An 8,231-nucleotide genomic window follows, 5' to 3' on the forward strand; every position below is an offset into this window, starting at 1 on the left:
TAATTGTTCTTCAATTTAAATGATCATGCTTGAAATGACAAATGGTCATCTTTCATCATCCCTTCACTGATGTGGAAATTTATCCTTTGCTAACCCTTTTAGCTTGATAAAATTCTTTCAAAAGAACCCTAACTAAAGATCACCCTCCACACTAAAAGGACAAAAAAAGATGTTTTTAAGGGTTAAAGAATGGTGATATCCAAATGGAATCCCATGTGTTGAGGCAAAGCCTAATATAAAAATTCCCAAAAGTTCTGAAACCACTAAATGAAAGAATGCAAAAGAAAAAGTGAGGGAAAAAGGGGAAAATGAAATAATGAAGAAGAACAAAGAAAAAGAAAAAAGAAAAAAAAGAGAAGAAATGAATGGGTGTAAAGCATAAGAAAATGAAACGGAATACACCTCATAGTGTATTGTTCAACTAAAAGAATGATCCTTGGTTTTAAATACCTTTAAACACTTGTTTTGGGCCTTTTTATCTTTTTTTTTTATAACTCCGAACCTTAGCCTACATTACATCCTATGAAAAGTCCATATTGGATCAAGTATGGAAGCTTAAAATTGAAGAGTTTCTCTTAGAAAAATGACCATGAATATTTTGAATTCACTTTATTACCTAATTTTCCTATTTGGATCATTTGAAAAAATTATTTTCCTCTTTCAGATTTAAATTCTTAAGTACATGGTGTACTAATAAAAAAAAGTTAAAAAAAAACAAAAAAAAAAAGAATATAGCTCTAGGGTGAAAACCCTACAAGAGAGGCAATTTAGAACAAATCTTAAAAGCCACTCCTAATGCTAAATGTGGTAGATGTTGAACAAATATGAGCTAGACTTTTTTGAAAGATTTGAATATCAAAGTCTGAAAGTTTGAAAAGGGTTGATTTTCAAAAATCTCAGCCTAATTCCATTCTCAAATAACCTTTTAAAATTTCAAGCTATTACAGCTAACCTTGAGATATATCAAAATGTCACATTTGAAAGCTAAAAAAAGTGTTTAACATGTTTGATTTTTAAGGAATTCATGTTTTAAAAAAATTTATGTTTCATTTGTGAGCCTGTATAGAAAAAGTATATGCCTCTTTTATCCCTTTTAGGTGAAGAAACCCTTTTGAATGAAGAAAAACCTCAATGTACTAAACCATTTGGAAAAACTTTTTAATTCTTTCATTTCTAATAGGGATTGCCAATTCTTGAGAATGAAAGCCTAGATTAGCTGGCAATCAAGTTTTAAGCCTAAATTATGTACCAACAATGAGGTTTTAAGTCCAGTTTAGTTGGCGATAATGAAGATTTAATCCTAGTTTAGCTGGAACCTAGATTTTAAATCTAGTTTAGCTGGCACCAATAAGATTTAAGCCTAGTTTAGCTGGCACCTAGGCTTTGAGCCTAGTATTAGCTGGCACATAAACGTAATAATAGTCGGCATTTAAGTCCATATTAGTTGAAAAAATATACATCTTTTTATCCCTTTTTCAGTGTAAAATCTTTTTGAATCAATAGAAATCTTCGGATATTAAATCTTCTAATCCATTAGGAAAGAAAATTTTTCGTCATTTCATTTTTGATAAGGATCATTAACCCAGAAAAATTTAAGCCTAATTTAACTGGCACCTAATGAAAAATTTAAGCCCAATTTAATTGGCACCTAATAAAAGATTTAAATCCAGTATTATCTAGCACCAATGAAAATTAAGCCTAGTTTAGTTGGCACCAATGACAATTTTAACCCAGTTTAGCTAGCACCAATAACAATTTTAGCCCAATTTAGTTGGCACCTCATAAAAAGATTTAAGCCTAGTTTAGCTGGCATTTATAAAAATTTAAGCTTAGTCTAGCTAGCACCCAGTGAAAATTTAGGCCCAGCTTAGCTGGCACCCAATGGAAGGTTTAAGCCCAGAGTATTTAGCCTTCAATGAGATTTAACCCAATTTAATTGGTACCCAAGTTGTAAACCTAGTATTAACTGGCACCAATAGAAAATGAAGCCCCATTTAGCTAGCATAGTTGACTCCTAGGATTTAAGCCTAGTGTAGCTAGCATTCATGAAAGATATAAGCCTAGTTTAGTTGGCCTTTTTGAAAAAATTTAAGCCCAGTTTAGCTGGCACATCATGGAAAAATTTAAGCCCAGTTTGACTGACATCAATGAAACATTTAAGCCTAGTTTATCTTGCACTCAAGAAAAGATTTAAGCTTAATTTAGTTGGCATTCATGAAATTTAAGCCCAATCTAGCTGGCAACTAGTGAAAATTTAAACCCAGCTTAGCTGGTACCGAATAAAAGATTTAAGCCTAGATTACATGACCTTTAATGAGATTTAAGTCTAATTTAACTGACACCCAAGTTTTTATGCCTAGATTATCTGGCACCAATGAGGTTTTAAGCCTAGTTTAGCTAGCATTAATGAAGATTTAAGCCTAATTTGGCTGGCACCAAAGTTTTAAGCTAATATTAACTGGTACCAATGGAAACTTAAGCCCAGTTTAGTTGTCATCTAATGAAAGTTTTTAAGCCCAGATTACCTAGCATCAATGAAAATTTAAGCCTAGTTTAGTTGGCACATAGCCTAGTTTAGCAAGCACCTAGGTTTTAAGCTTAGTATTAACCTACACCGATGGAAATTTAAGACCAGTTTACCTGGCCTTTATGAAAAGATTTAAGCCCAATTTAACTAGCACCTAATAAAGATTTAAGCCCAAATTAGTTGGCACCAACAAAGTTTTAAGCCCAGTTTAACTGGCATTGAGAAGAAAGTTTATCCTTTAATTACTTGATTTGTAATGCTATCCCAATTGTTTGTTATTTCTAACTTGTGGTATTGTCTTTATTGTATTTTATATTTGACTTGCGGTGTTGTTTTAGTCATCCTTTATTTGTGACTTGTAGTGTTGTTATGGTCATTTTTTAACAAAAATAAAAAATAAAAAATAAAAAAGCAAACAAAACAAAACAAAACAAAAACAAAAACAAAAACAAACAAACAAAACAAAACAAAATATTCTCCTTAGGAAGTAACGTTTGAACAAAATTATTATCTATGTCTTTGCATTCTCCGTGATCATTAGAAATATGTAAAGAGTGGTGGTTGTAGATACCTAATATTGTCTAAAATGATTTACCAATCTAGGCTTGTTTTTGTAATTGGGCTTGATTTTCGTTTTTCAAACTTAATAGATGACCCAGTTTCAAAATGCTTTGTAACGTCCAAAATGACCCGATAAAAGGCCCATTTCTCAAAGCCTATCAAAGGCCCATTGTTGGCTAGTAAACGAAAATACAAATAAATATAAAATATAAAATATCAACAAATAAAAAATTAAATAATTTTAAAATATACAATAGTAAATAAAATAGTAAAAATAATACAAAATAAATAATAACTTAAAAGTAAAAACGAAAAAGAGAAAAAGAAATGGGCTTGGCCTAAAATTAAATAAAAATTCACATGGTATAAGTCTAAGTCCAAGCAAAATTTTTCAAGGCCCAAGAACTCATTTAGCTTTACATAAGAAAATACAATAGGCAGCCCACTTGAGAAAAAAAAAAAAAAAAAAGAAGGGAAATAGCAGAAAACATGCATGTGCATGGGAGGAAGGCCACGTGAAGAAGTTAAAAAAAAACTACTGCACGGTTTGGGGGTGAGAGATGTGATCTAGAGCATACGGTTGAGAGGAGAAGGAGTTCAGAAAGAATAAGAAAAGGCTTGGGCGTGAAAAAAAAATAAAATAAAAGAGTGAGGAGAGCTAGGTGGGGGTGGCAATACCAGGCGTGAAAAAGAAAAGCAAAACGCAAGCAAAAGAAAAGGGGGGGCGGCAGGAAAAAAATAAAACCAGTGGCAGGACGTGGGAGGAGAAAAGAAAAACTGCCAGAAACAAACTGGCAGTAACCAAAACAAAAATGGGAAGGGCAGAAAAAAAACTGGAAACAAGGAGAAAACCAGAAATGGCAGCAAAAGACAGAGACGTAAAATAGAATGCAGTAGTACGTGAAAAGAAACGGGAAACGCAACAACCCGGTAGAAAAACAACAGGAGGAGTTTTTCAAAGCTAAGCGAGCGGCATGGCAGCAGGAAACGGAAGCAGAAAGCAGAACCCTGCAGTAGTGAAAAGCTAAAGAAAAAAAAAAAAAACAGTGAACCAGAAAATAAAAGGAAACTAGAAGTATCAGTGTGAGAGGGCTGGCAATGTAAAAAATGGGCATGCGTGAGGCACCTGCAGCAATAAATAAATAAATAAATAAAGCTTGATAGCAGCAGTAGAGACGGGAAGCTGAAAAGAAAATAAATAGAAAATAAAGGCAAGCAACTAGAGGAAGAAGAAGCAGGAAAAGGTAGCGCAGCAAAGAAGGAAAGGCGTGAGAGGAAAAGGAAATAGCTGTGGGTAGAGGTGAAAGGAAAACAAAAAAAGGATAACAAAAGAAACAAAAACAGGAGGGAAAACAAGAGAGGACATTAGCAAAAACAGGTTCGGAAATTTGAAGCCTCCTTGAGTATATATGCTGCTCTATTTTTCGTATATGGTTGTTATAAATACTTAGAGTTTTGGTTTTCCTATCTTTCTTTTGTCTTCGCATGGAGTTGGCATGTAGAAATGTAAAACTTCGTCTTTTTTCACTTTTTTTTATTTCTTTTTTGCATAGGGGTGGATAAGATATGGTATTTTGCATGCAGATTGCATCAAAGTTTCCATCATCACTTCTAATGTTATGTTTTTCCTCCATATGGGGTCAATTTCTTGCTGCTTGCCCCTCCATTGAAATCAAAAGTTTCCTCTTTTCATGTCTATTATCTCATCGCTCATGCATGTGGCTCATTAGTATAGACACCCATCTATGTCCCGGTCAATTGGTGTTTATTATTATTATTATTATTATTATTATTATTATTATTATTATTCTCTTTTTCTTAATCTGTGTTAACAAAAAGGAAAGGAAATCAAATTTGCATTTTAATTCAAGACCAAAACAAAGGGATTTCAATCAAACAAATTTACAAAAATCTAGGCCTAAAATCACATTGGATAGAATTTAATCCCATAATTTAAGCCTAGATTGATTCTGTTCAAACCCTAAAATTGCTACCTAAAACTGGCTATAAATTGAATAGAATCACAGAGAAAGGTAGAGTAGAGTGTTTAGGGAGGAAATATTTATGGGTTTAAAATTTGTGAGTTTCAAATTTATGGGTTTAAAGATTCTAGGTTTAAAGTTTTTGGGTTTGAAACTTTTGGATTGAGAGTTTGAATTTCTGGGTTTAAGTTTAAATTTTTGGAAAATTTGGGAGAATATGGAAAAACTAGGTTTTTGGTTTGAATATTTGAATTTTTTGGTTGAATTTTTCAATCAAATTCCGATAATATTTTTCAGAAATCGACGAGTTGCCTAGTTTCTAGTGATTGGTTTGGAAGAATTTTAGAGAGAAGCCAAAGGAAATTCAAGCTAGAAAGAGAAACGCTTGGGCAGATCTAAAGAAAAAACTAATTTTTGGTCCTTTTATAGGGCCCCAATGCGATGTCATTTTTTAGGGCCTAATATCCGTGTGAACTTGTTTAGGATCCACGCGTCGCCCATAGAACAACCCAATTCGATTGCAGGTTTTCCTTTTTTCTTTTATTTTTTAATTTATTTTGCAATTTTGATTTTTTAAGCTTTTTCTTATTTTATTTTTATTATTTTACTAATTTTAAATTGAGCCTTTTTTATTTTTTTAAATATTTTTTATTTTTATTTTGTAAAATTCCATTTTATTATTTTTGGAAAACAACAAAAAAAATTCTCTTTTCAAATAAATTCATGAATCCTACCAAATTATTGAAGGATTTTTCATGGATTTAAATTTTATGAATTTTACCAAACTATTGGAGAATTTCATAAATAGGCAATCAATAAAATATTTTGTATTTTATCTTATCAAACTATTGAAAGATTGCATCTTAAGTTAAATCCTATCAAACTACTAGAAGATTTAACGAATTTTCTCAAAAATAAAAGTTTATAAATATTTTACAACAAAATCTCATCAAACTATTGAAAAATCTGCATCAAAGTAAATCTTACCTAGCTATTAGAGGACCTTACTAATTATTTTTCTGGGGTAAAATACATTAATAAATCCAACGACAATGTCTCTTTAAAATGGAATACTAGTCTCCATGAATATTCCTTATATGAAAAAATTATCTTAAATTGCTACCAAATTATTGGAGTAATCTTAAGATCAATTTTTAATAGTAAATATTTTGTTAAATTACAAATATGTTTAAGGCTTGGATAATTTGAAATCAAACTGGTAGTATTCTTTGGATGGGTATTGTAAAGGTGCTATAACCTTTCTCATGAATAATTGTACTCATGAATTTGAAATCTGGTTTCATAGACTAAAATCTATTATTTAAAGATACATAAGTCAATCATGGAACTCCTCTTTAAATAGGATAGATTTAACTAGGTGGCCAATCACACCTAAACAAAAAAAATTGGTGGTGACTCCATTAATCCATGTCTAGCGATAAGTCCATAGATCTATACATTATGATAGGTTAGCGACTCCACTGACGACTTCAAGAATCATGCCAGTACATGATTTCTTGTTATCCAAGCCTAACATAGTAAATTTGAGATCTTTTTCTTTTTTCTTTCTTTTTCCTTGCTTATATTTTGTTTAGTTATTCATTTATTCATTTTCATATATCTATCATTCATTTGCATGTGCAAACATGAGCTCTAGACCCAGGCTTTGTCCTTTAAGAGGAAGTAAAGTACCGACACCTTCATGAGAATTCATATCTCTGCATGGGCTAGTGAAATACTCTCACTCAGATTGGACCTTTTCTGCTTGTAACCTATAATGGGCAAGGATTAGGATGTTTTACTAATTTGTGATAGACAATAATGTAAGGAACAATTTAGGAACCTTTTAGAAATAATCCAAGCCATATATAGTTAACCTTAAGAGCTTAACCTATAGGTAAAGCCATGCCCTTCCACCCTTTGTAGTTAATCCAAAATTTAGAGTCATGTTGTTATTTTACTTGCTTTATAGTGTTTATATTAAAGTGACTAACTGATTTTCTTATCTTTTTTTTTTCTTTTCTTCTTATGCAAATTCATAAGCATACATACAGATTGCATAGTATTCCTACCCTAAATATATTTTCAACAAAAGCTTTCATGGAACCCACAGAACATCAAGTTTATGCCTCATCTGTATTCTTCAAATGTGATTCACCAATGGATGTGAAGATAGAGTCAAAAGGAAGTAACGAGAAAAAGGGTATTGTTTACCGCTTGGTTATGTCTCTACCTTACTAAGGAAGTTTGGTTGTTCCTCAAACAAAATGATTTGAAAGACCTATTAGACATATGGAATCACATCGTTCCTTCAAGAGAGCAAGCTTTTTGCCAGAAGTTTAGGCATGTTGCACATCTCTTAATAGTGAGGGTTGAAAATTCACTCATTAAAGCTATGGTATAGTTTTGGGATCCTTTTTATCATTGTTTCATCTTTAATGAAGTCGATTTGGTACCAATAATAGAGGAGTATTCAATTCTAGTGGGTATGCATCTTTAATATCTAGATAGAATATATGTGAAAAAACAAAAATTAGGATATTGTAAAAAGCTAGCTCATATTTTAAGGATAGAAAAGGAGCTCATAGATTCACATATCCAAGACAATGGAGAGCATAAGTGTATTCCATGAGAGTTTCTTTGAGATTTCATTGTCAAACACCTTAATGATGACCAAAGAATGAATGTGTTTGCTTTAGCAATTTATGGGATGGTCATTTTCCCTAAGCTCTTAAGCCATATTGAGATAGAGGTGGTGGATTTATTTGAACATATTAAAAAGGGATGCAATCCTTCACTAGCGATATTTACAAAAACCATCAGATCTTTGAATTTTTATAAACAGAATGATAAAGCACATTTTCTGGGTTGCATACCATTATTATATATATGGATGAAAAGTCATTTTGAATGCAAGAAGAGTGCTTTCTCCAAACTCTATTTTCACAATCAAAATCCAGTTAAGAAATTTTATGAGAGTGAATGGCTAGAAGTAAAAACCCAGAAGGAATGGGAATATCTGCTATAGAAGCTCTCAGTTTGTCAAGTGAAATGGTTAGCTTTATAGATGAACTAGAAACCTATGCTGCATTAATATGGAAATGAAATAGGGGTTCTGCTTTTAGGCTTAATGGGGTTAACAAGTTATGCACCATTGATGG

The sequence above is a fragment of the Durio zibethinus genome, chromosome 5 (genome assembly GCF_047325235.1).
Source record: "Durio zibethinus cultivar Kanyao isolate XHJ-2024 chromosome 5, ASM4732523v1, whole genome shotgun sequence".
Taxonomy (NCBI): Eukaryota; Viridiplantae; Streptophyta; class Magnoliopsida; order Malvales; family Malvaceae; genus Durio; species Durio zibethinus.